The sequence below is a fragment of the Schistocerca nitens genome, chromosome 1, assembly GCF_023898315.1.
Source record: "Schistocerca nitens isolate TAMUIC-IGC-003100 chromosome 1, iqSchNite1.1, whole genome shotgun sequence".
Lineage (NCBI taxonomy): Eukaryota > Metazoa > Arthropoda > Insecta > Orthoptera > Acrididae > Schistocerca > Schistocerca nitens.
The window spans coordinates 1,190,693,600-1,190,719,922 of record NC_064614.1 but is presented as its reverse complement, the minus strand read 5'-3'; positions in this window follow the sequence as shown (position 1 = coordinate 1,190,719,922).

Here is a 26,323-nt window from a genome sequence, read left to right as displayed (position 1 = left end):
ACCTATGGAAAGCACAGATATACAAAAAGCGAACATCATTCTCAGTTTTCCGCTTCATATTTCAGTTTGTCTACACTCTACGAATACACATAATGTCAAAACTGATGCAACTAGTGTCGCCAAAGTTGGAACACGCCGAAAATGTTTAGTTTCACCAACGAGTTGCGCAAACGCGCGGCGCGCATGAGCAGTAGCCGGTAGCGCAGTTGCCTGCAACCGTGTCGTAGTGTAAACTAGGCTTTAAGAAATAAAAATTTTAATATGACAAATAGTACTAAAATCAGTTGACGGTCTGAAGTGGCAATGTGCGAGTAATACTATGAATGAAGTTAATACTGGCAGTGCTTGTACTACTGTAGCTGCTGCCGCTAATAGTGATAACACTAATAATAATAATAATAATAATAATAATAATAAATAGGAATAGATAATACAAAAATGTAAGGAGAACTAAAAGAAAAATATAGACAAAGACTAACAAAAATACTGAAAACAGAATTGACAGCAAAAAACAAGACAAAACCTATAAATACTTGTGCTATACCAATATTGACCTACTCATTTGGAGTAGTGAAATGGAGTAACACAGACCTAGAAGCACTCAATACACTTTCACGATCACAATACCACAAATATAGAATACATCACATACATTCAGCAACTGAAAGGTTTACATTAAGCAGGAAGGAAGGAGGACATAAAAAACCTACATTATGGACAGGTAGACAATTTAAGAAAATTCTTTCTAGAACGAGCAGAAACTAACAAAATACACAAAGCAATCACTCATCTAAATACATCGGCTACACCACTGCAATTTCATAACCACTTCTACAACCCTTTAGATCACATAACATCAACAGATACGAAGACAGTAAATTGGAAAAAGAAAACACTACATGGTAAGCACCCGTATCATCTAACACAGCCACACATCGATCAAGACGCATCCAACACATGGCTAAGAAAAGGCAATATATACAGTGAGCGGGAAGGATTCATGATTGCAATACAGGATCAAACAATAAACACCAGATATTACAGCAAGCATATTATTAAAGATCCCAATACCACAACAGATAAATGCAGACTTTGCAAACAACAAATAGAAACAGTAGATCACATCACAAGCGGATGTACAATACTAGCAAATACAGAATACCCCAGAAGACATGACAATGTAGCAAAAATAATACATCAACAGCTTGCCTTACAACATAAAATTATAAAACAACATGTTCCCACATACAAGTATGCACCACAAAATGTACTGGAGAATGATGAATACAAATTATACTGGAACAGAACCATTATAACAGATAAAACAACACCACATAACAAACCTGACATCATTCTCACCAATAAAAAGAAGAAATTAACACAACTAATCGAAATATACATACCCAATACAACAAATATACAAAAGAAAACAGGAGAAAAGATTGAAAAATACATCCAACTGGCTGGACATGTGGCATCATGATAAAGTTGACATTATACCAATCATACTATCAACTACAGGAGTCATACCACACAATATCCACCAGTACATCAATGCAATACAGCTACATCCAAACTTATATATACAACTACAGAAATCCGTAATTATTGATACATGTTCAATTACCCGAAAGTTCCTAAATGCAATATAATATATACCGTACAGTTAAAAGGAAGTCACGCTTGATCAAGGTCCGCGTCAATTTCCATTTTTGACCAGACATAACGTCTGAGAAAAGAAAGAAATAATAATAATAATAATAATGACGACCGTAATAATGACAATAATAACAATAATGATAGTGGCAGATATAAAAACCATTTACAGGTGAACAAGATAGATATTTTCTGATATAGCGAGTTCTGGTGAAAGGAAGTTTAAGAACAGGAAGATCTGGTTGGAAAGAAGGATGTACAAGGATAACGAGTGCGTACAGGGACATTGGTAATCCTTATTGTTGCTTTAGTAGGTATGTGATTAACTGCATTTTGAAGCTAAAGATATTATTCAGTTCTCTAACATAATGCCTGTGGTTATTCCAGGGTCGGATTGCTGCTGCTAAGAAGAACAATGAGAAAGTGGCTGAACGCTGTGGTGGAACGGAAAGGGTTTTGCTTTGATGGGAACGGCTGTTTCTGCCAGTTGTTCAGATATAAGCGTTGCGGTCGAGGAGAGATATGAGGAACGGTGTTCGTTGATGAGGCAGTGGAGAACTCAGAGGGTGTGGAAATGTTGGCGCATTACTGCACACAGGAAGGAGAGCCCTGTATATGATGGTGAAATATGATCAGAGAGTCGAATATCACAGACATAACGAACACGGTCATTCATAACAAGTTTCAGACGCCGTGAGCTTTTCTGAGAAGGGCATTACAACATAACATCTCTGTAATTAATAATTGGAAGTATCAGTGTTTGTACAAGTTTGTTTTTCAGGTCAAGAGGGGGTAGCTATTTAAGCTTTTTCTAGGTCATGGAGAAATGCTGATGCTTTCTTGCACAATGCAGTTAAATTTTCGTCTGTTATTGCTCCCAGACTTTCTACTGAAGGAAAGAAGTTTATATTTGTCCTATTTAGGTTTACATATGGTACAGACTCCAGATACTTCGGGCTACTGTCTAGAATTCTTGCATTTTGGAAAGGTTGAGTTTTCACTCTATATCCTGTCCTCAATTTGAGAGAGCACACAGGTTGGCACTGAGATTCGCGATAGTCATCTTTAGGTTTATTGGTTTTGCACTTAGATGCAAATGGAGGTCATCAGCGTACATGTGGTGTTTGGAGTAGGACAAAACTGATGACACATCATTTATGTACGATGAAAAGAGTATAGGAGCTCATACTGAACCTTAGGGGAAGCCTTATACCACCTGTCTCCACTGTGACTTTATGGTGCCGGAGATGACGGATTGCTGGCGAGAGGTCAGGTGTGAGCGGAACCATTGCATTGCACTTGGCTAGAAATTTAGACTGCTAAGTTTGGTACGTAAAGTGTCGAATTCGACAGTGTGAAAGGCTTTGCTGAAGTCTAAGAAGCACGTAATAGTTGCCTCATGTACATGCATGTCAAGTTTCAAGCCACCCGATACCTTCATTACGATAGGTATTGTAGTGCGATGTTTAACGGAAAGTTCATTCGTATTCGTCTAACAGGTTGTTTATAGTTAGGTAGTTTGTCAGCTGGTCGTGGACTATTACACTGAGGTGAAAAAAGTCATGAGATAGCAATATGAACATATACACATAGCGGTAGTATCGCTTACAGAAAGTATAAAACTACAGTGCATTGGTGGAGCTTTCATTTTTACTCAGGTGATACGTGTCAAAAGGTTTCCGACGGTAATTAACAGATTTTGAACTGGGAATGGTAGTTGCAGCTAAAGGCGTGGGACATTCCATTTCGGAAAGCGTTAGTGTATACAATATTTCGAGATCTACAGTGTCAATAGTGTGCCGAGAATAGCAGATTTCGGGAATTATCTCTCACGGCGGACAACGCAGTGGTCGATGGCTTTCACTTAACGACCGAGAGCAGCAGCGTTCGCGTAGAGTTGCCAGTGCTAACAGGAAAGCACCACTGCATGAAATAACAGCAGAAATCGGTGTGGGGCGTAGGTCAGTGTGGCGAAATTTGGCGTCAATAGACTGTGGCAGCAGAGGACGATTCGAGTGCCTTTGCTAACAGAACGACATCGCCTGCAGCACCTCTCATGGGCTCGTTTGGACACTAGACGACTGGAAAACAATGACCTGGTCATTTGAGTCCCGATATCAGTAGGTAAAAGTTGATGGTAGGGTTCGATTGTGGCGCAGACACCACGTAGCCATTGGAATAAGGTAATGCGTGAGCTGGCTCGATAATGGTGTAGACTGATGCTTACATGGAACTGGCTGGGTCCTCTGGCCCAGCTCAAAAGGTCATTGACTGGAAATGGTTACATTGAGCTACTTGGAGATCATTTTCACCCATTCATCGACTTCATGTTGCCAAACAACAATATCATGTCACCAGGCCATAACTGTTAGCGGTTGGTTTGAAGAACATTCTGGACAGCCAGAGCAAATGATTTGGCCACCCACATCGCATCAGACATTTATGGGACATAATTGAGAGGACAGTTCATGCACAAAATCCTGTACCGGCAACACTTTCGCAATTATGGTAGGCTATAGAGGCTGCATGCCTCGGATATTTTTGAGGGGACTTTCAGTGAGTTGTTGAGTCCACGCCAAGCCGAGCTGCCGCACTATGCCGGTCAGTACGAGGTCCGACACGATTAGGAGGTACCCAATTACTTTTGTCAACTCCGTGTATTATATTTATCGTACTGCATGATAATTAATTGAAATCCTCATCTGCCGACGGTGTTGTTGATATACCTCGATGGGGACAGCTGAAAATGTGTCCCGACCGAGACTCGAACCCGGCATCTCCTGCTTAAGTTGCAGACGCTCTATCCAACTGAGCTACCGAGGACACAGATAAATAGCGCGACTGCAGTGACTTATCCCTTGTACGCTTCCCGTGAGACCCACATTCCCAACTGTCCACAATCTACATACGTAATGTTCTTAATAGATATTTGCCCACCCACTCATTACTCGCGCCAACTAAGAAGCCGGCCGCTGTGGCCGAGCGGTTCTAGGCGCTCCAGTCTGGAACCGGGCGACCGCTACGGTCGCAGGTTCGAATCCTGCCTCGGGCATGGATGTGTGTGATGTTCTTAGGTTAGTTAGGTTTAAGTAGTTCTAAGTTCTAGGGGACTGATGACCTCAGATGTCAAGTCCGATAGTGTTCAGAGCCATTTGAACCAGCCAACTATTGTGACGATTCCCGTAAGAGTTCGGGCAACCTCCGCGTATTCGCACAGACGATGGTCAATGGCCGGGTAGCCTTTAACTATATATGAAGATAGAAACTTTTCTCAAAAGAACAGATACCATTGATGACAGTGCAGCTTCTCTAGAATAAATTATAATTAATTGAAACCCTCAGCTGCCGAGAGGTGTTGTTGATATACCTCGATGTGGACAGCTGAAAATGTGTGCCTCGACCGGGGACAGTTGGGAGTGTGGGTGTCACAGGAAGCGTGCAAGGGATAAGTCCCTGCAGTCGCGCTATTCGTCTGTGTCCTCGGTGGCTCAGATGAATAGAGTGTCTGCCATGTAAGCAGGAGATTCCGGGTTCAAGTCCCGCTCGGGGCACACATTTTCAGCTGTCCCCATCGATGTACATCAACAACACCTCTCGGCAGCTGAGGGTTTCAGTTAATTATCATTTATTCTAGAGAAGCTGCACTGTCATCAATGGTATCTGTTCTTTCGAGAACAGTTACTATATTCATGTATATTTACCGTACTGGAACTTATAACGTGTCCAAGAATTCTGCAGCAATCCGACGTCGAGCATACTGAACGTAGAGGGCGCTGTCTTGCTGCATCAATAATCTCCTTATCATCCATGTGCTGCTAGCCGCGGAGTGCTTCCTTCATTGGGCCAAACAGATGGAATTCGGAAGATGTGAGATCCAGACTGTTGGGTGGATGTGGAAGAACAGCCCAATGAAGTTTAGTGAGCTCCTCTCTGGTAAGCAGACTTGTGTCAGGCCTTGCGTTGTCAAGGAGAAAAGAGAAGTTCCTTTGCATTTTTGTGTCGACGAACGCGCTGAAGTCTTTCTTCAAGGGCAGCACAACACACTTCAGAGGCGATCGTTACATCACGAGGGACAACATCAGAGTAATCCTTTTGGAGTCCAAAAGACTGTCGCTATGACTTCAGCGGGTGAGGGTCTACTTTGAACTTTTTCTTCTGTTGGCGTCACTGTATGGATTTCCGTTTTTCTACCGATTCGAAGTGTCGAAACTGTGTTTCGTCGCCTGTGGCGATGCTCAGTCACCTAACGTGCAAGCAATTCCGCACAGATTGAACCTTCTTTATTTAAATGAATGCGTCTGTACTTTTAATTCCAGAATGACTGAGAAGATGAAACTTCTGCGTTATTTGATTCTGAAACAGTTGAGTAAAACTGAACATACTCAACCTACTTTCTCTTTACTTTTTCTTATCATATCAACACTGACCCACAGTATTCTAGAGCAACGCAATCTGACTGCTCAAAAAATTTACAACCTGACTTCAAATAATTAATTCAAAAGAAATCTTAACAATAACCTATACATTCCATTAAGTACTTACCTCACAAAAATCTTCACTACGTGAATTACTGCAATACAGCGAGCGTCAATACTGCCAGCTAAATAAAACTATTAAACTAGCTACTAAAGTTTGAGATGTTGCATTTGGTGTCTCCTCAAAACTTAAAACAGTCTTGTAAACAGGCATTCTGCTCCTCCTAGAGTATCTCCTGCGGCGGTAAGGCATGGCTGTGTGCTGCGTGCTGCTGCCTGCAGTCGACTGACGCAGAAACAGGAAGCGCGCCCAGACCCCAGCGCTGCTTATCACCGGCCGGATGTTGCGCAACCCATTCACACAAGTTTGATTTTATCCCGCCGCGGGCCTAGTAATACTAGGGCCCGCGGCTCCCAGCAGCCTCGCTCAGCGGCTAAGTCCCCTTCAAGGTCACCCGCCTATAAGGCGGCGCACACAGCCATAGAAATTTACAACCTGCTGTGTGCGCCGCCTTATAGGCGGGTGACCTTGAAGGGGACTTAGCCGCTGAGCGAGGCTGCTGGGAGCCGCGGGCCCTAGTATTACTAGGCCCGCGGGGGGATAAAATCAAACTTGTGTGAATGGGTTGCGCAACATCCGGCCGGTGATAAGCAGCGCTGGGGTCTGGGCGCGCTTCCTGTTTCTGCGTCAGTCGACTGCAGGCAGCAGCACGCAGCACACAGCCATGCCTTACCGCCGCAGGAGATACTCTAGGAGGAGCAGAATGCCTGTTTACAAGACTGTTTTAAGTTTTGAGGAGACACCAAATGCAACATCTCAAACTGAGATATTAGCAGGGCCAATTACATTTGTTGGCTGTAAGATTACGTTTTCTTGTACTAACTACTAATTGGCATGTGGTTAGCAAAGGAAAGATTTTGTTGCAAACCAAATAATGTATTTTTTACCTTAATAATGTGACATCCAGTTCAAACACCAATATACATCGTCATTGACATCCAGTACAAAGATATAAAATCATGAATAATTTTCGATCTCCAAGTCGGATACTTCCAGATCGTTAGCCTACGCTAATACTTCAGACCTCTACCCTCCATCAGTGCTAACTTGTCACATTTAACATCCATCACTGCTGGCTGTTCACCTCCAACTGCCCAACAGTACATCACTGCTGGCGACTAACTTCCAACTGCCCAACAGTACTGGCGATCAACTCCCAACAATGAATCCAATCAGCCACAGAGACTCTTACAAAGAAAGAGCAGTGAGAGATCCAATGCAAAGCGCTACACAGCGCTGCCAACACAGAAGCAGCCCACTTACAAGATGGCCCTTCGTTGCTCTTTTCGGTCTTCTGTTAGGCAGCAAGTAACCCAGTCGGCACACACCAGTGAGTATCACAAGTGACAGGTGAGTGTGTCAGCACTACCAACAGAGATGTTTAGTTGATGTGCGAGTTGTTTGATTGTGATTTGTCGATCACATCGAATGAGAGTGTCCGCACGTACCAACATTGCAGGTGTCACAGCTATGAGCAGTCGGCCGGCACAAGGATGATCGGAAAGGTTTGCGCACCGCATGCGATGATGGCAGACGCCTCGCCCAACGACTTACCCTGCTTTTGTTCACTGACAGGTCTCCGCAGACATTCTGCTAACGGCTATGAATATCTGCATTGCTCTAGTTTTGCGCCAAAAGAATCTCAATGACAGCACCCTGCTGAGAACGAAGCTCCGTTACAGACGCTCTTTTGAAGGGTACTGAGCGTCTCTCTTGCAGAGTCTTCCACTGGAGTTTATCTATCATCTGCGTAACGCTTTCGCGATTACTAAATGATCTACATCTACATTTATACTCCGTTCGCCACCCAACGGTGTATGGCGGAGGGCTCTTTACGTGTCACTGTCATTACCTCCCTTTCTTGTTCCAGTCGCGTATGGTTCGCGGGAAGAACGACTGTCTGAAAGCCTCCGTGCGCGCTCTAATCTCTCTAACTTTACATTCGTGATCTGCTCGGGAGGTATAAGTAATGGGAAGCAATATATTCGCTACCTCATCCAGAAACGTGCCTCTCGAAACCTGGACAGCAAGCTACACCGCGATGCAGAGCGCCTCTCTTGCAGAGTCTGCCACTTGAGTTTATTAAACATCTCCGTAACGCTATCACGGTTACCAAATAACCCTGTGACGAAACGCGCCGCTCTTCTTTGGATCTTCTCTATCTGCTCCGTCAACCCGATCTGGTACGGATCCCACACTGATGAGCAATACTCAACTATAGGTCGAACGAGTGTTTTGTAAGCCACCTCCTTTGTTGATGGTCTACGTTTTCTAAGGACTCTCCCAATGAATCTCAAGCTGGCACCCGCCTTACCAACAATTGATTTCATATGAACATTCCACTTCAAATCGTTCCGTATGCATACTCCCAGATATTTTACAGAAGTAACTGCTACCAGTGTTTGTTCCGCTATCATATAATCATACAATAAAGGATCCTTCTTTCTATGTATTCGCAATACATTACATTTGTCTATGTTAAGGATCAGTTGCCACTCCCTGAACCAGGTGCCTATCCGCTGCAGATTTCTCTGCAATTTTCTAATGCTGCAACTTCTCTGTATACTACAGCATCCTCCGCGAAAAGCCGCATGGAACTTCCGACACTATCTACTAGGTCATTTACATATATTGTGAAAAGCAATGGTCCCATAACACTTCCCTGTGGCACGCCAGAAGTTACTTTAACGTCTGTAGACGTCTCTCCATTGAGAACAACATGCTCTGTTCTGTTTGTCAAAAGCTCTTCAATCCAGCCACACAGCTGGTCTGATATTCCGTAGGCGACAGTGCGGAACTGTATCGAACGCCTTCCGGAAGTCAAGGAAAATGGCATCTACCTGGGAGCCTGTGCCTAATATTTTCTGGGTCTCATGAACAAAGAAAGCGAGTTGGATCTCACACGATCGCTGTTTCCGGGATCCATGTTGATTCCTACAAATAGATTCTGGGTTTCCAGAAATGACATGATACGCGAGCAAAAAACATGTTCTAAAATTCTACAACAGATAAATGAAGTTAAAGGGGCTGAAGCGGGAGCATTTCATGATGTCCCACATAAAATTCCGCATTTTTTCAACCGAAATTGGCCGAGAAAAAGAAGTTACTAATTGAACCGCCCTCCCATGTGTTACTGGCGTTGGGTAAGAGGTCAGCGCCGTACTGTGGCTGCGTGTCGCCCGGTTCGACGACAGCCGCTACCTGTGTTGGTGCACCTGTTGCGCGGGCCTCGCCAGGGACGTGCGCGGCGCCGTGAATGGATGCTCCCAGCTCTGCGGCAGACGCGGCGGCCGACCTTGACCGCGGCGCGCGGTCCACCTCGCTGCCGGACACGCCCGACTGGAAAGGCCAGGCCACGGCCGCCCCGCCCAGCGGCTTTCACTTTAAGCCCACAAAGAGGCCGCCCCGGCACCGCGGTCTGTCTCGGCGGCCTTACACTGCAGCCCTGGACCGGTTGCGCCACCCTGCCTGCTCCCGAAACACTCCGCAGTGCGACACTCGCTGCGTCTACGTGCGATCCCAGATCCGATTCCCTGTAACCGATTGCCCAATACCGCTGTCGGTTGCTCAAGTAAGACTCCAATATTGGTTTTGGGAATGCGGTTTTCCGCTGCCATATTCCAGCTCCCACTGACGAAGTTGGCTCCACGTAAACGCTCCACCGCATTTGAGTCATTGCTACTTGCTTTTCACAGAGAACGACACTAATAATCCAGCTGTTCGCGACCTTTCAGTATCCGTGACAAAATTTTCAGTCATAATTTTCATCAGCCCCTCCCCCTTTCCTTATACGATAACAATAATACGCTACTGGCCATTAAAATTGCTACACGACGAAAATGACGTGCTACTGACGCGAAATTTAACCGACAGGAAGAAGATGCTGTGATATGCAAATGATTAGCTTTTCAGAGCATTCACACAAGGTTGGCGCCGATGGCGACACGTACAACGTGCTGGCATGAGGAAAGTTTCCAACCGATTTCTCATACACATACAGCAGTTGACCGGCGTTGCCTAGTGAAACGTGGCTGTGGTGCCTCGTGTAAGGAGGAGAAATGCGTCGGATTGTAGCCTATCGCGATTTCGGTTTATCGTATCGCGACGTTGCTGCTCGCGTTGGTCGAGATCCAACGAATGTTAGCAGAATATTGAATCGGTGGGTTCAGGAGGGTAATACGGAACGCCCTGCTGGATCCCAACGGCCTCGTATCACTAGCAGTCGAGATGACAGGCATCTTATCCGTATGGCTGTAACGGATCGTGCAGCCACGTCTCGATCCCTGAGTCAACAGATGGGGACGTTCGCAAGACAACAACCATCTGCATGAACAGTTCGATGACTTACCCTTGACGCTGCATCACAGACAGGAGCGCCTGCGATGGCGTACTCAACGACGAACCTGGGTGCACGAGTGGAAAAACGTCATTTTTTGGGATGAATCCAGGTTCTGTTTACAGCATCATGATGGTCGCATCCGTATTTGGCGACATCATGGTGAACGCACATTGGAAGCATGTAATCGTCATCGCCATACTGGCGTATCAGCCGGCGTGATGGTATGGGGAGCCATTGGTTACACGTCTCGGTCACCTCTTGTTCGCATGGGCGGCACTTTGAACAGTGGACGTTACATGTCAGATGTGTTACGACACGTGGCTCTACCCTTCATTTGATCCCTGCGAAACCCTACATTTCAGCAGGATAATGCACGACCGCATGTTGCAGGTCCTGTACGGACCTTTCTGGATACAGAAAGTGTTCGACTGCTGCCCTGGCCAGTACATTCTCCAGATCTCACACCAATTGAAAACGTCTGGTCAATGATGGCCGAGCAACTGGCTCGTCAGAAACCGCCAGTCACTACTCTTGATGAACTGTGGTATGGTGTTGAAGCTGCATGGGCAGCTGTACCTGTACACGCCATCCAAGCTCTGTTTGACTCAATGCCCAGGCGTATCAATACCGTTATTACGGCCAGAGGTGGTTGTTCTGGGTACTGATTTCTCAGGATCTATGCACTCAAATAGTGTGAAAATGTCATCACATGTCAGTTGCAGTATAATATATTTGTCCAATGAATACCCGTTTATCAACTGCATTTCTTCTTGGTGTAGCAATTTTAATGGCCAGTGGTGTATATATCTCGTGTCTGTTCTTTCGGACATGTCCGAAACAGTAGACACCCCTCATATGAATATACATTATATGCGCCATGAAGGCTAAAGCGATCATTCAGTGCGGAGCACTCTTAGCCCCACCTACATCCATACTACGCAAGCAACCTCACGGTGTGTGGCGGAGGGTACTTTGAGTACCTCTATCGGTTCTCCCTTCAATCCCAGTCTCGTATTGTTCGTGGGAAGAAAGATTGTTGGCATGCCTCTGTGTGGGCTCTAATCTCTCTGATTTTATCCTCATGGTCTCTTCGCGAGATATACGTAGGAGGGAACAGTATATTTCTTGACTCCTCGGTGAAGGTATGTTCTAGAAACTTCAACAAAAGCCCGTACCGAGCTACTGAATGTCTCTCTTGGAGAGTCTTCCACTGCAGTTATCTATCCTCTCCGTAACGCCTTCGCGATTACTAAATGATCCTGTAACGAAGCGCCCTACTCTCTGCTGGATCTTCCCTATCTCTTCTATCAACCGTATCGGGTACGGATCCCACACCGGTGAGCAGTATTCAAACAGTGGGCGAACAAGTGTACTATTACCAATTTCCTTTTTTTTTCGGAGTGCATTTCCTTAGGATTCTTCCAATGAATCTCAGTCTGGCATCTGCTTTACCGACGATTAATTTTATATGGTCATTCCATTTTAAATCACTCCTAATGCCTACTCCCAGATAATTTATGCAATTAACTGCTTCCAATTGCTGACCTGCTATATTGTAGCTAAATGATAAAGGTTCTTTTTTTCTGTGTATTCGCAGCACATTACACTTATCTACATTGAGATTCAATTGCCATTCCCTGCACCATGCGTCAATTCGTAGCAGATCCTCCTGCATTTCAGTACAGTTTTCCATTGTTACAACCTCTCGATATACTACAGCATCATCCGCAAAAAGCCTCAGTGAACTTTCGATGTTATCCACAAGGTCATTTATATATATTGTGAATAGCAACAGTCCTACTACACTCCCCTGCGGCATACCTGAAATCACTCTTACTTCGGAAGAGAATTACATGCTGCCTTCTGTTATCTAGGAACTCTTCAATCCAATCACACAATTGGTCTGATAGTCCATATGCTCTTACTTTTGTTCATTAAGCGTCTGTGGGGAACTGTATCGAACGCCTTGCGGAAGTCAAGAAACACGGCATCTACCTGTGAACCCGTGCCTATGGCCCTCTGAGTCTCGTGGACGAATAGCGCGAGCTGGGTTTCACACGATCGTCTTTTTCGAAACCCATGCTGATTCCTACAGAGTAGATTTCTAGTTTTCAGAAAAGTGTAAAACTGAACGACGTTAGATATATAGGTCTATAGTTCTGCACATCTGTTCGACGCCCCTTCTTGAAAACGGGGATGACCTGTGCCCTTTTCCAATCTTTTGGAACGCTACGCTCTTCTAGAGACCTACGGTAGACCGCTGCAAGAAGGGGGGCAAGTTCCTTCGCGTACTCTGTGTATCTAGTGTGGGACTTCGCTTGATGCGACGTGCATAATGAGGGAAAAGGGCTAGGGGACGCTACTTTGGTAGTGTGCGACAAATGGGAACTTGGACTGAGGGGTGGGACGTGCTTGGGTAGTCCCTGCAAGAGTGTGTAACCACTATGCCAAGGTGGCGTAGACGGTTAACGCGTCTGCCGAGTACTGTTGATTTTAGTTACGTTCAGTTACAAATATCTTCTACTAAGTTCCCTACAACCCGTGAGATATATCGATACTTGAGGCCTCATCATGGCAGCAATGTTGTCGATCTTGAACACCCAACGAGGGATTGGCGACAGATGTGACGAGCTGGCCATACGCCTTTTCTCGCTACGGCAAAGAGATTGTCTTGGTATACATTTATCAACTGCAAGACAGTCACCCGCAGACGATTTTGCGGCTTCCACATGGTAGAGTCCCCATTCTACCTTATATGCGACAAGCAGAACACCAACGAACGTTGTCTGCAGTGCGGTGAAGTGAAGGATGTTCGGCGGCTGACGCAACACATCATGGCTTTTCTCCAACGCACTGACGACTCCGCGATCTCGACGGAGGCTTTAATTTTCCGGATCCGATCTTTTTTGCCCTCATACAAAACGGCGGCAATCCTCTGGATTGGAGGACACGCATCGCACTACGTGCTCTTTCGGACCGTGATATCTGGCATGAGTTAATGGCTCTCTCTACTATAACGACATGAGATCATCCGACGTCCCTCTATACAAAACGCACTTTGCGAACTTTCTAGCCAGTATGTTCCAGGGCACGTCGGCATTGCTGGGAACGAAAGGGCAGATCTCGTAGCCAAGGAGGAGTGTCTCGATCCGCAAGTATTTCAGTGTGCCATCGCCCTGCACGCACTCACCTCGCTGTTGAGCTCACGAGTCAAGTTCTGTGACTTGTCCAATGTTTTTACCAAGATTTTAGGGAGAGAGTCTTAATTTGTTCACAGGATGACTAGCTCGCCCATATTTCACGCTTTCTTTGCGTGTATGCTTCCATTTTACTAAATTTGTCCACATTCGTTTCTTTTAGTGTGTGTCAGGGCTCTGATGACCTTGACGTTGAGCGCCCGTGAGTCCCAACACACACACACACACACACACACACACACACACACACACACGCACACAGTATGTTTCATGACCCCTTGGAGCGATGGGGGTCCCAGGTTTACGTAGTTTCGCGGCTGGGATATTCCTCTCAGTGAAGCCACGAGGATGTCACTTCGACCTTACATTTCTTTCTTTTCTTCTTCATATGTGACTGGTTTTTTTCATGGGATATTAAAATAAAAATAAAAAAAGAATTTAAGTGAAGGAACACTGTTTCCTCCGCTCTGCCTCTCTCTTATCCTGTTAGGGGACGGAGAAGCCGTAGCCAGGCCTCCAAGCACGACCCCTGCCCACTCTGCCCCCCGGCCTGTACCTAAAAAAAGTGGTCAGTTTCTATTCTACGGGCAGGGGGTTCGAATCTGGTCGCTTCCATTCTAAACAAGAGTTATTAGGTCTTGCATCATTTTTTCTCTTTATGTATCGTGATTTCTGCTTGTGTTATGATAGCTCCTTTGTACTTTCGTAGGTACTGGAGTCATGCTTGCATGTAAACACAAATGAATATGATACGTTTTCTCGATATAAAGAAAAAAATGTGTAAGAAGAAAACCCGAGTTCGAATCCTTTCATTGTCCGAATGCGGCAGGGGTCGGAATTTCTCCTTTCCGAACAATATTATACAACGAAATTTGATACGCACATCTCGCACCTCTGACAGCAACAGTCGTTCTAACTTAGCTGTGCAATGGGTCATACTGAGCACGGATGACACATAAGAGGACATCATCCTATACTGCCTCATGCCAATCAGTCGCAGAGGCTAGCGGCTGGTTATGTGCCAGTTTCTCGACAGCCTACGTCCCGGTCTTTCCAATGCGGGGTAGATGTGGAGAGCGTACTGGCCATAGCAACAATCGAACAGGCACTGTACCTAGAAAATTCAGGTCACCACGGACGACATGTAGTCTTGCGTTATCTTGTTGAAGTTAATATCACAGATACCTCGAAGATAACGCACAACCACCGCTAATAATGCGTCAGAAATTCGAGGGGTGTTCAACAAATAAATACATTTTTTTCTCGGCCAGTACCGATTGTAAAAATGCGGAATTTGTTATGCTACATCGTGGAATATTTCCGCTTCGGCCCCTACGGTCTCATGAAGTTTCGGTCTGTGTCGGCGGTATACTTAGCCTTCAGATGGAGTCTGTAACAGAGGTGCGTTCCAAGTGGAGAGCTGTCGTTCAGTTTCTTTCAGCGGAGAACCAGAGTATCGCAGATATTCATAGACGCATGCACAATGTCTACGGAGAACTGATGGCGAACAAAAGCACGGTGAGTCGACTGTCGTCATCGAAACAAGATCGCACAAACCTGTCTGATCTCCCGCGTGCGAGCCTGCCGCATGTAGCTGGGACGCGAGCAATGTTGGAGCGTGCGGACACTCTCATTCGAGGTGATCGGCGGATCACAATCAAACACCTCCCTGCACAACTGGACGTCTCTGTTGGTAGTACTGACACACGCGTCCACCACTTGGTATGCTTAATGGTGTGTACCTGCATGGTTCCTCGTCGTCTAAGAGAGGACCATAAAAAGCAACGAACGACCATCTGTGTGGAATTGCTTGCTCGTTAAGGGGCTGAGAGTGGTAAGTTTTCGTCTAACATTGTCACAGGCAATGAAAAACGGGTTCATCTCTTCGAATAGGAATAGAAACGGCTATCCACGGAGGGGTGCCACAACGTCTCTCCCCGGAAGGACAAGTTCAAAGCCGCATACTCGGCCGGCAAAGTCGTGGCGACGGTCTTATAACTCTGAAGTGGTTACTCTGTTCGATGTCCTTCTTGGGTCTCGATCAACTCTGAAGTGAGTTGTGCTAGTCACAGAAATTGAAGAAATCACTTCGGCGCGTTCATCACCACAAAAATACAAACGAACTTCTTCTCCTTGACAACATGAGGCCTATGCACCCGAGAGGAGTTCACAATACAGAGGGGCCCAAAAAAATGTATCCACCGTTTAAAAATCCGTAACTGGCAAAATAATTGACAGAGTAGTCTCATCTTCGGTAGTGTAATAGTTTGTAGTTCTGGCAATCGCCACACAAGCGTTGTATTGCGTTGTTTTGTTTTGTCAGATGACAGTCGCAAGATAGTCAGTGTTTTGGTCTTAGTTGCACCTAGTTACTCGAGTAAACATGGCTGGCGCAAGGCTTACATTCGATGAAAGGAAGTCAGTTTCGAAGTGGTATTTCAAGTACGAAAACATTAATGAGGTTCAACGGCAATGGCGAAATGAGTATCAAAGAGAGCCACCGACACGTTTAACGATTCGTCGCATTCGAGACAAAACTGAAGCCGAAGGCTGTGTTAAAGATGTACACAAACAACGGTCTGGACGACCTGTAAGAATAACAACTCCTGCTAACTCCCGTCGTTTGTTACAACAATTCACTCTCACACCACAGAAGTCTGTGACACAGTGTGCCCGTGAAACTGCAGAGAGTCGCTCAAGTGTTCGACGAATTTTGAAGACAGCAAAGACGCAATGAACAATGACGACCCAGATCGTAGAGTGGAGTACTGCGAGTGGTTTACAAACATGGTGCGCAACGATGAAGAATTTGCAAAGATGATTGTGTGGTCTGATGAGGCACACTTCAAACGCAATGGTACAGTAAATCGCCACAATTTCATCTATTGGGCCGCCGAAAATCCGAACGCAATGTACACAATGCCGTGAATTTGCCAGGAGTAAATATGTGGTGTGGGTTGTCTTAGCGGGGCTGGATTGGGCCATTCTTCTTTGTCGGCAGTTACCGGTGAGGTGTACCTTCAGAAGCTTCAGACACCCATTTTACCTGCCATCCGAGACTTTCAAAATCGTGTTAGGGCGTATCTGGACGAAAATCTACCAGGAAGATGGGTAGCCCGTAGATGTGCTGTGGAGTATCCACCACGTTGCCCAGACCTAACTCCTCTGGACTTTTACCTGTGAGGAGCCCTAAAGGACGTCGTTTATCGACAAAAGCCATGCACATTGGATGAACTTCGAGAATCCATCGTACATTCATGTGCAAATATCCAACTGAACACGTTGCAATCAGTAGTTCGTGCTGCAGTTCGGCGGCATCGTTTGTGTGTGGATGTTAATGGTGACCATTTCTAACACCTACAGTGATGTCTTTAAGTTGGACATTAAGCTACACTTTCACCAAAAATGAGACAACTCCGTCAGTTAGTTTGCAAGTTATGGACTTTTAAACAGTGGATACACTTTTTGGACCCCTCTGCACTGTACTGGACTGTTCTTCCTTATCCACCGTACAGCCCGGACTTCGCACCTTTCGACTTCCATCTGTTGGGCCCAATGAAGGTTGTACTCCGCGGGAAGCAGTATGTGAATGATAGCGAGGTTATTGATACAGCAACACCTTGGCTCTGACTTCGATCAGTAGAGTCGTACCATGCGAGGATACAGGCCCTCCGAGTAGTACGGAGTAAGGCCGTCGCATTGAACGGAGATTGTGGGGCAAAATAGGATTTAGTAGACAAAGGAGTCGAAAATAATATAGTGTATTAGACTCCTGAATACAACCAACCTGCTTTCAGAAAAAAAATGTGTTGCTTTACTTACTGAACCCCTCTCGTATAATGACTACTCTCCAAATTAGCATTTATGACAGGCAGAGCTGATCGTATTGTGTCCACGCACGATTACGTCCATCGTGCTGCTGCGTGTAGAACCGCGACTCATATGAAAAGACTACCAGGTGCCATTCCTGGGTCCAGCGTTGTCGTCGGGCGCACCTTTGCCGATGCGCCTCTCTTTGCTGCCACGTCTAGGACAGCCATGCTGACGTTGATTGTGCTGCGAACGTCACCACACTGTGCGAGTGGACACTTGCCTTGTTACAAACAACGTCATTTCCTAATCATAGTATGAATGTTTCTGTACGACCCGGCATGGCAGAGCGAACAATGTTTCTGTCCTCTCTGGGGCTAGTCGTGTGGGGCTGTTAAGATCCTGCACGGCGTTGAGTACGATCCTCATGAAAGCATCCATTCCATATTTGCGCGACAATCGTGGGATCCCGACCGTCGCACAGAGCGATAAACTTCGATGTCGATAGGCCACGATCCTCCCGCTATCGAATTCTGATACGTACTGGTAGATGTTTCTCCTTCTTACAAGAAGCATAGCGCGCTCTTCTTACATCACTAAAATGCGATTTCTGAATGAAAAACCAGCTCCGTAATCTTTCCTTATTCACAAACATTACATAGCGTTTCACCTACCTACTTTTTTTCATTGTTGCGCTGAAATGATGGTCATTTGAATATCCCAGTATAGAGGGTGATTCCGTGATGATGCTACAAACTTTCGGGAATGATGGAGGAGGGTAAATTTATCAATTTGGGGTAAGGGACCCTGGTCTTGAAAACTTAAATTTTGTGTTCTGCCTGACGGCAGGTCTTGCCATGGGGGAAGCCTCGTCAGAGAGGTCCACCGCATGAGCGTCTAGGGAAGTGATTCCGGTGACGGTTTCCCGTTGCCTTCAACTGACGATGATGAAATGATAATGAGGAGAACACAACACCCAGTTCCTGAGTGGAGAAAATCTCCGACCCAGCCGGGAATCGAATCCGGGTGCCTTGGGGTGACAGACCGCCGCGCTGACCACCCAGCTGTCGGGGCGGACGGTCTGGAAACGAAATCGAAAATGGTTCTGATACCTCCGACATAGAATACAGGTCATTTCCTTTCCTGTCCCACTCGCAAACAGAGCGAGGAAAAGACAACAGTCTATAAGCCTCTCTATGAGCCCTAATTTCTCTCGTCATATCTTCGTGCTCCTTACGCGAAATGTACGCTGATGGCACTAGAATCGATTTGCAGTCGGCCTCAGATTCCGGTTCCCTAAAGTTCCATTATAGTGCCATCTTCCGTCCTGGGATTCCCATTTGAGATTCCGAAGGATCTCCGTAATGTTCACCTGCTGACAAACACGCCAGCCCCCTCTGACTAGCTTCGATGTCTTTTTTTAATTCTACCCAGTGGGGAACACAAACGCTCGTGGAAGACTCAACAATGGGTCGTATCAGCGTTTGATGCGTCGTCTGGTGTATACGTGTGCTACACTTTCCCAAAAGTCTCCCAATAAAACGAAATCGAGCAGTATCCTTTGCTACTACCAACCAGAAGTGCTCATTCCATTTCTTAACGCTTTTCAGTGTTACGCCTAGATATTTAATTGCTGTAGCTGTGGCAATCAGCAGGCTAATAAAGCTACAAGGATTGGAACTTAAATAGTGGCAACTATTTATTCACAACCGATACAAAAGAGGTACATGTTTGCACCTGTTAGTGTCCTTCAAAGTAGTCACCAGCCATGTGGAAAGCTTGGTATGCCGTTAGCAGAGCCTGTTCTGTTGATGGTGCGAATGGATCGGTCTACTGCCTGTCGAATCTCTGGAACATTTCTGAAGCGAATGCCACGAAGTGGTTCCTTCATCTTCGGAATTAGATCAAAGTCACAAGGACTTAAGCCCGCGGAGTATCGTGGATGGTACAGTACTTCCCAGTGCCATAGACCGAACAGAGCAGCCACAGCTTGCGCCGTATGCGCCCGCGCATTGTCGTGCAAAATGATGGATGGGCCGCGGAGAAAGTGTCGCCGCTTCTTTCGCAGAGCTGGTTGCAGGTGATGCTCCAAACACGAACAGTAGTACTGTGCACTGACGGTCTGCCGTGGACGAAAGTAATGAATTAGGATAACACCATCACTGTCGTACGCGAGAATCACCATAATTTTCACCGTACTGCGGCTCTGACGCACTTTCGACTTTCCCGGCGACCCATAATGACGCCATTCGTTGGACTGGCGTTTCAGTTTTGTCTCGTACGATGTGGCCCACGTCCCATCCAGTGTTACGATACAGCGTAAGAAAGCCTCTCCTTCGCGCTCATAGCGATCCAAGTGCGTCTGAGCAGCGTCGTAAGGCATCCGTTTCTGAATGTCCGTCAAGTCATGCGGAACCCATCGTGATGCAATTTTTCGCATGCCTCGTCGTTGCCTCAGAATGCGAAGCACAGTCGTATGCACTAATCCGGTTTTTCGTATGGGGTCGATCACTGTCCACTAACACGGCAACACAGTGCACTTCTTCTTAGGGACGCTAGGACGACCTGCCCGATGCGTCTGCCACAGTCTGTCGACCTTCGTGAAGACCTTTACCCAACGTGCCACTGTTCTGTACGGCAATGCCGATTCCCCGCACGCCTATTGAAGACGTTGATGACACTGTCGTCCTGTACGACCTCTGGCACATTCAATCTTGATCCAACTCCGTTGTTCCTGTTTCGAAAACATAGTGACACCGCTACGTTAGACCTCTTGGTCAAAACTGACTGTGTTCCCCTCGACTGTGCGCATGGCACTGACGTGGTACGGGCGAGCCCATTTGCTCGGAGGTAAGGTAGGTATGTCAACAACGTGTGCTGTCAGCGACAATAGTAGATTCCACTGCGTAATGTGTCCACAGCAGTGTTGCCACTATTTAAGTTCCAACCTACGTATACACTCCTGGAAATTGAAATAAGAACACCGTGAATTCATTGTCCCAGGAAGGGGAAACTTTATTGACACATTCCTGGGGTCAGATACATCACATGATCACACTGACGGAACCACAGGCACATAGACACAGGCAACAGAGCATGCACAATGTCGGCACTAGTACAGTGTATATCCACCTTTCGCAGCAATGCAGGCTGCTATTCTCCCATGGAGACGATCGTAGAGATGCTGGATGTAGTCCTGTGGAACGGCTTGCCATGCCATTTCCACCTGGCGCCTCAGTTGGACCAGCGTTCGTGCCGGACGTGCAGACCGCGTGAGACGACGCTTCATCCAGTCCCAAACATGCTCAATGGGGGACAGATCCGGAGATCTTGCTGGCCAGGGTAGTTGACTTACACCTTCTAGAGCACGTTGGGTGGCACGGGATACATGCGGACGTGCATTGTCCTGTTGGAACAGCAAGTCCCCTTGCCGGTCTAGGAATGGTAGAACGATGGGTTCGATGACGGTTTGGATGTACCGTGCACTATTCAGTGTCCCCTCGACGATCACCAGTGGTGTACGGCCAGTGTAGGAGATCGCTCCCCACACCATGATGCCGGGTGTTGGCCCTGTGTGCCTCGGTCGTATGCAGTCCTGATTGTGGCGCTCACCTGCACGGCGCCAAACACGCATACGACCATCATTGGCACCAAGGCAGAAGCGACTCTCATCGCTGAAGACGACACGTCTCCATTCGTCCCTCCATTCACACCTGTCGCGACACCACTGGAGGCGGGCTGCACGATGTTGGGGCGTGAGCGGAAGACGGCCTAACGGTGTGCGGGACCGTAGCCCAGCTTCATGGAGACGGTTGCGAATGGTCCTCGCCGATACCCCAGGAGCAACAGTGTCCCTAATTTGCTGGGAAGTGGCGGTGCGGTCTCCTACGGCACTGCGTAGGATCCTACGGTCTTGGCGTGCATCCGTGCGTCGCTGCGGTCCGGTCCCAGGTCGACGGGCACGTGCACCTTCCGCCGACCACTGGCGACAACATCGATGTACTGTGGAGACCGCACTCCCCTCGTGTTGAGCAATTCGGCGGTACGTCCACCCGGCCTCCCGCATGCCCACTATACGCCCTCGCTCTAAGTCCGTCAACTGCACATACGGTTCACGTCCACGCTGTCGCGGCATGCTACCAGTGTTAAAGACTGCGATGGAGCTCCGTATGCCACGGCAAACTGGCTGACACTGACGACGGCAGTGCACAAATGCTGCGCAGCTAGCGCCATTCGACGGCCAACACCGCGGTTCCTGGTGTGTCCGCTGTGCCGTGCGTGTGATCATTGCTTGTACAGCCCTCTCGCAGTGTCCGGAGCAAGTATGGTGGGTCTGACGCACCGGTGTCAATGTGTTCTTTTTTCCATTTCCAGGAGTGTATTTGAACGTCACATGACTCTTTTTCCTAGTCAGCCGCGTTAACTTACATTTTTCTACACTTATGAGGAATCATTCCTGCAGCTCATTTAACATACAGTAAATAAGCCATACATTCAGTTCGAGGCTTGCAGGCTGACTCACAGCGCTCGTTGATGCTTCCCCGGACACACGCTGTTGCGTCATTAACAACCAAGATTACCTTCCCTCGGCGCTATTGTGCGTTGAGTCAGACTCAATTGGAAATAAATTGTCTGCCTCAATAAAAATCCGAATCAGGTACCGGTTTCTCCAAACACTTGTCCCTAGAGGCTCAGAAATTATATGTTATGTACGTTACAGTGGTGCTCGGCTACATTAGATTTTAATTGGAAAACTGGGCGGTATTGATCTGAACACAAGATTGATACTGTGATGCAATATTAAATTCATAAATGTGACATAAGAAATAGATGAGTCATGTACCGTTGTAGAACATTCTTAGTTGGGTTAGCAGATGATTGTAGTTAGGAACATTACTTATCAGGGAGCTACTGACTGCCGATCCTGTTATGCGGTTGCCCTGGACATACGTGTCGTAGATGGTTCGCGCCAGAACGATTTATGAGTAGCAAATGTAATCTGTAGTAATAGTTCGTTGAAAATTAGACGTGGCTTTCATACTGTTTCATTTAAAGCAGTACACATCTTAAAACCTGGCAACACATTTTGGTAGAATCAAATAATAACAGAGATTGTAAATAATATTATTCTGTTTTTTTTTCCTCCCTTTATTAGCTAGCAAGGTTTCTCATAGCTACAAGGCGCAAGCTATGCATTTGAGGGAAAGAAATGAAATGAAATAAAAAGATAAATGCATTCTTATTTATTCCGATCTCCAGCTCAACAATACCGGGACAGAACTAACTTACAAATGAAGAATTTTACATGTACGAAACGACAACGCAATTCTGATTGCACCTTCTAGCGTGTAGTGTACTCACTTGCAAATACTTCTGCTTAGTGACCGTGTTTCTAAATTGCGGTCAGATGGTAACGTTAGATCCAGAGCTAAGTGATGAAGGTCGCGTTACGAAAGCAATGGTCGGCTACGGTTCTTGATCGGCAGATTAGACGCCGGTTACCTAGGTTTAATTCCAAATTCAATTACTCCTCATTGGTGTCATACTTCTAGATGTGAGCGTTATGTTTTTTCGAAACTGAAAGTCTGACCATTTGCAGAAAACCATACAATAGTACTTTGAAGAACATTGCTTACCATTTATTCTCTTGCATTGTGTATATTAGGGTCGATTATAATACCAGTGTCATCTGCATAGGAAAATTGTATGCATATATGAGAAACAATAGTGGACGTAACATTGAGCCCCCTAAGTGATTTCTTCCCATTCGGAAGCAACTGCATTGCTTATATTGCCTCTCCCGCAGGAGGTTCGAGTCCTCCCTCGGGCATGGGTGTATGTGTTGTTCTTAGTATAAGTTAGTTTAAGTAGTGTGTAAGTCTAGGGACCGAAGACCTCAGCAGTTTGGTCCCTTAAGAATTCACTCACATTTGAACATTTTTTGCTAATATTGGCTGAACTATAAAGTCCAACTTTATGCATTCTTTTTGTTAGATATGACATTGTCCATTCATTGGACATATCTGAACTACATGAAAACTCTGTTTATCTATCCATTCGTCGCAAGAACAAGCCGAAGTTTAGAAATGTAGAAAGGATGGAAGAAGATATTTCTTGTGTACCCGCCAGTTAGTACCTGTTTTTGCTCTGTGATTGGTTACCCTTCCGTCACTCGCAAACGTCAGTGAACGGATGGAATGCGAGTCATATATGTCCTCTCTCTGTGAACCGTGTGAACTTTATTCTTTGAGTATCTGTTGTTTACCTAATCGTGTGCTTCGATACTGTAGTTGCAGTGGGGAACCAGTCAGCAATTTGCGCAGCCTAGCATGGAGAAACCACATGGAAGCTGTATTCAGAATACCGCGTTTACTAGCCCAGTGGTTGTTAATTTGGGTACGAGAACGTCGAGAACCACTTGAGAAAACATGAACTGTTTGTTATCAGGGCACCTTCTATGGAAGTATCACCGTGTTAGGAATGTTTTTTTGGGTTGAGATGGATCTCCTTATACGTTTCAAAGACAAACGACGCAGATATCTACCTCCCTCTCACGTTCGTATGTTGTTCGTCTGTAGCACCGTCAGCACGACTGTTCGACATTCAGTCACATATATCCTTAATTAGTAATGAGTAACTGGTATAAAAAATGTCGATGTTGAAGGGACTTCAGACACGTCATCTTGCTACTAACAATGAGCTAACAGGCTGTCTAAATGGGAGGAAAAATAGAAGGAAGTCACTACCAATAGTGACAGTTTATAAAAATTCATTTTACTTTACCTAGCTTTCAAATGAGTATAAAATCTTGCTCATGTTACACAACAGTTACTGATTCTTCGAGATTAATAATGCTGATGTAGGAGTAGAGGAAGTGCCATGTCACATTCACAGTACGAAGGAAAAGTCTAAAACTGACTCGGCGTTTCAAATATATTGTGTGCCAAAGATTTACATCTGATTAAGCAAATAAAATTTTACACTGACATCGGAAGTAAGGGGGGCATTCGTATTGCTGTTTCCCCTCGTTAATAAACGATTTCAATTTAAAGATGTTCCAAAATTTTTTTTTGGAAGGGACTGTTCATGGCTGAGAAGTGCGAGTGACAGGAATACCATAGGAGGGACACTAGAACATGGCGTGTTGCCTGTCCTGTAGGCGCTTGTATCTCGATGCTATCCGCGGTTTTCGGACAGGTGGTTTATCTTCCGATAGCGTAAATCACATACGAAATTTAGCAGCGCGTATGGGAAACTTCACGATGTATATGAAAGGCTCTTCCTGAGGAGAAAATACTAATAAAATATCTCAGTTCCTAATATGGTAATATGAGAAAAAACATGTCCAAATTTTGTTTACCATGCAGTGAGGAGGAAAACTTCATCGTTGTCTAACAAAATACGGTAGTTCTGAACCTAACGGGCGAAATGTAAAAATTTGTTTCCTTATTACAAATCTGTAAAAGGAAATAAATGAAAGGAAACTAATTTCGGTAGGAGGTATTACTAAATTTTGTGAGCAAAAGACTATTGACAGGAAATTTCTCCATTGATTTTCTTTTTATTTAAAGCGAAATAATTTAGCGCGATGCGCGAAATATTGAAGTATTTTATACGGCTAAACGAATTTCTGCAAGTTAGCTATCTCCGATGCTGTCTTCAGGATTATTTGATTCTGAATTTACGTACAGATCTTCTAAGAAAGAAGTATGTTAAGGAATAATCTACGCCGTATCCGCTTCTTTACCACCAAAGCTGCAAGTATAACAATAGATTATAATAAGTTCCTTCAACGTTTTGCGAAATATATTGCTAATTGCTGTATGACTTCTGCGTGTTCTCATTAATATATAAAGCAAACCGCACAGGGAACGAGCGAAGCGCTATATGCATTCAGAAATAGCTCAGGAATGTTTAAAATTAGGTATCTGAAATTGAGAACGTTTTCTATGATTCAGTTGTGATTTTTGTTGATGTGGAGACCCTAGAAACACCGAGAAACACAAATATAAACCTTCCAGTCTCTGTAGCACCACCTACTAGTCTCTTTGTCCCTGTCTGGACAGACATAGTAGTCGTGACTTGTCCAGATTTGTCTGCAATATTTCACACTTATGAAAAGTAATACAGAAATATCAGGAAATTACATGAAGTCACACTGTAGACCGCTAGTGACATACAGAGTTCTTTCTCATTTCATTGTCGCGACTGGTATTACCAGTGGACCCATTAGTGTTGCATTTGGACTGTCGTATCATATAGCCACTCTCCGCCATCCATCGTACAGTGGGTTGCGGACTGTGTATGTAGATGCAGAAGTTAATCTTCCGATTTTTAATCCTCAGGTCTGTACTATATGGTCCGTTACCAGGCATAATGTGGACCATTCCATGATGTCGATATTAAGCCACCGCCGGAAAACCTTCATTGATGTTGGGAAATACAGGGTGATTCAAAAAGAATACCACAACTTTAGGAATTTAAAACTCTGCAACGACAAAAGGCAGAGCTAAGCACTATCTGTCGGCGAATTAAGGGAGCTATAAAGTTTCATTTAGTTGTACATTTGTTCGCTTGAGGCGCTGTTGACTAGGCGTCAGCGTCAGTTGATGCTAAGATGGCGACCGCTCAACAGAAAGCTTTTTGTGTTATTGATTACGGCAGAAGTGAATCGACGACAGTTGTTCAGCGTGCATTTCGAAGTATGGTGTTAAACCTCCTGATAGGTGGTGTATTAAACGTTGGTATAAACAGTGTACACAGAATGGGTGTTTGTGCAAAGGGA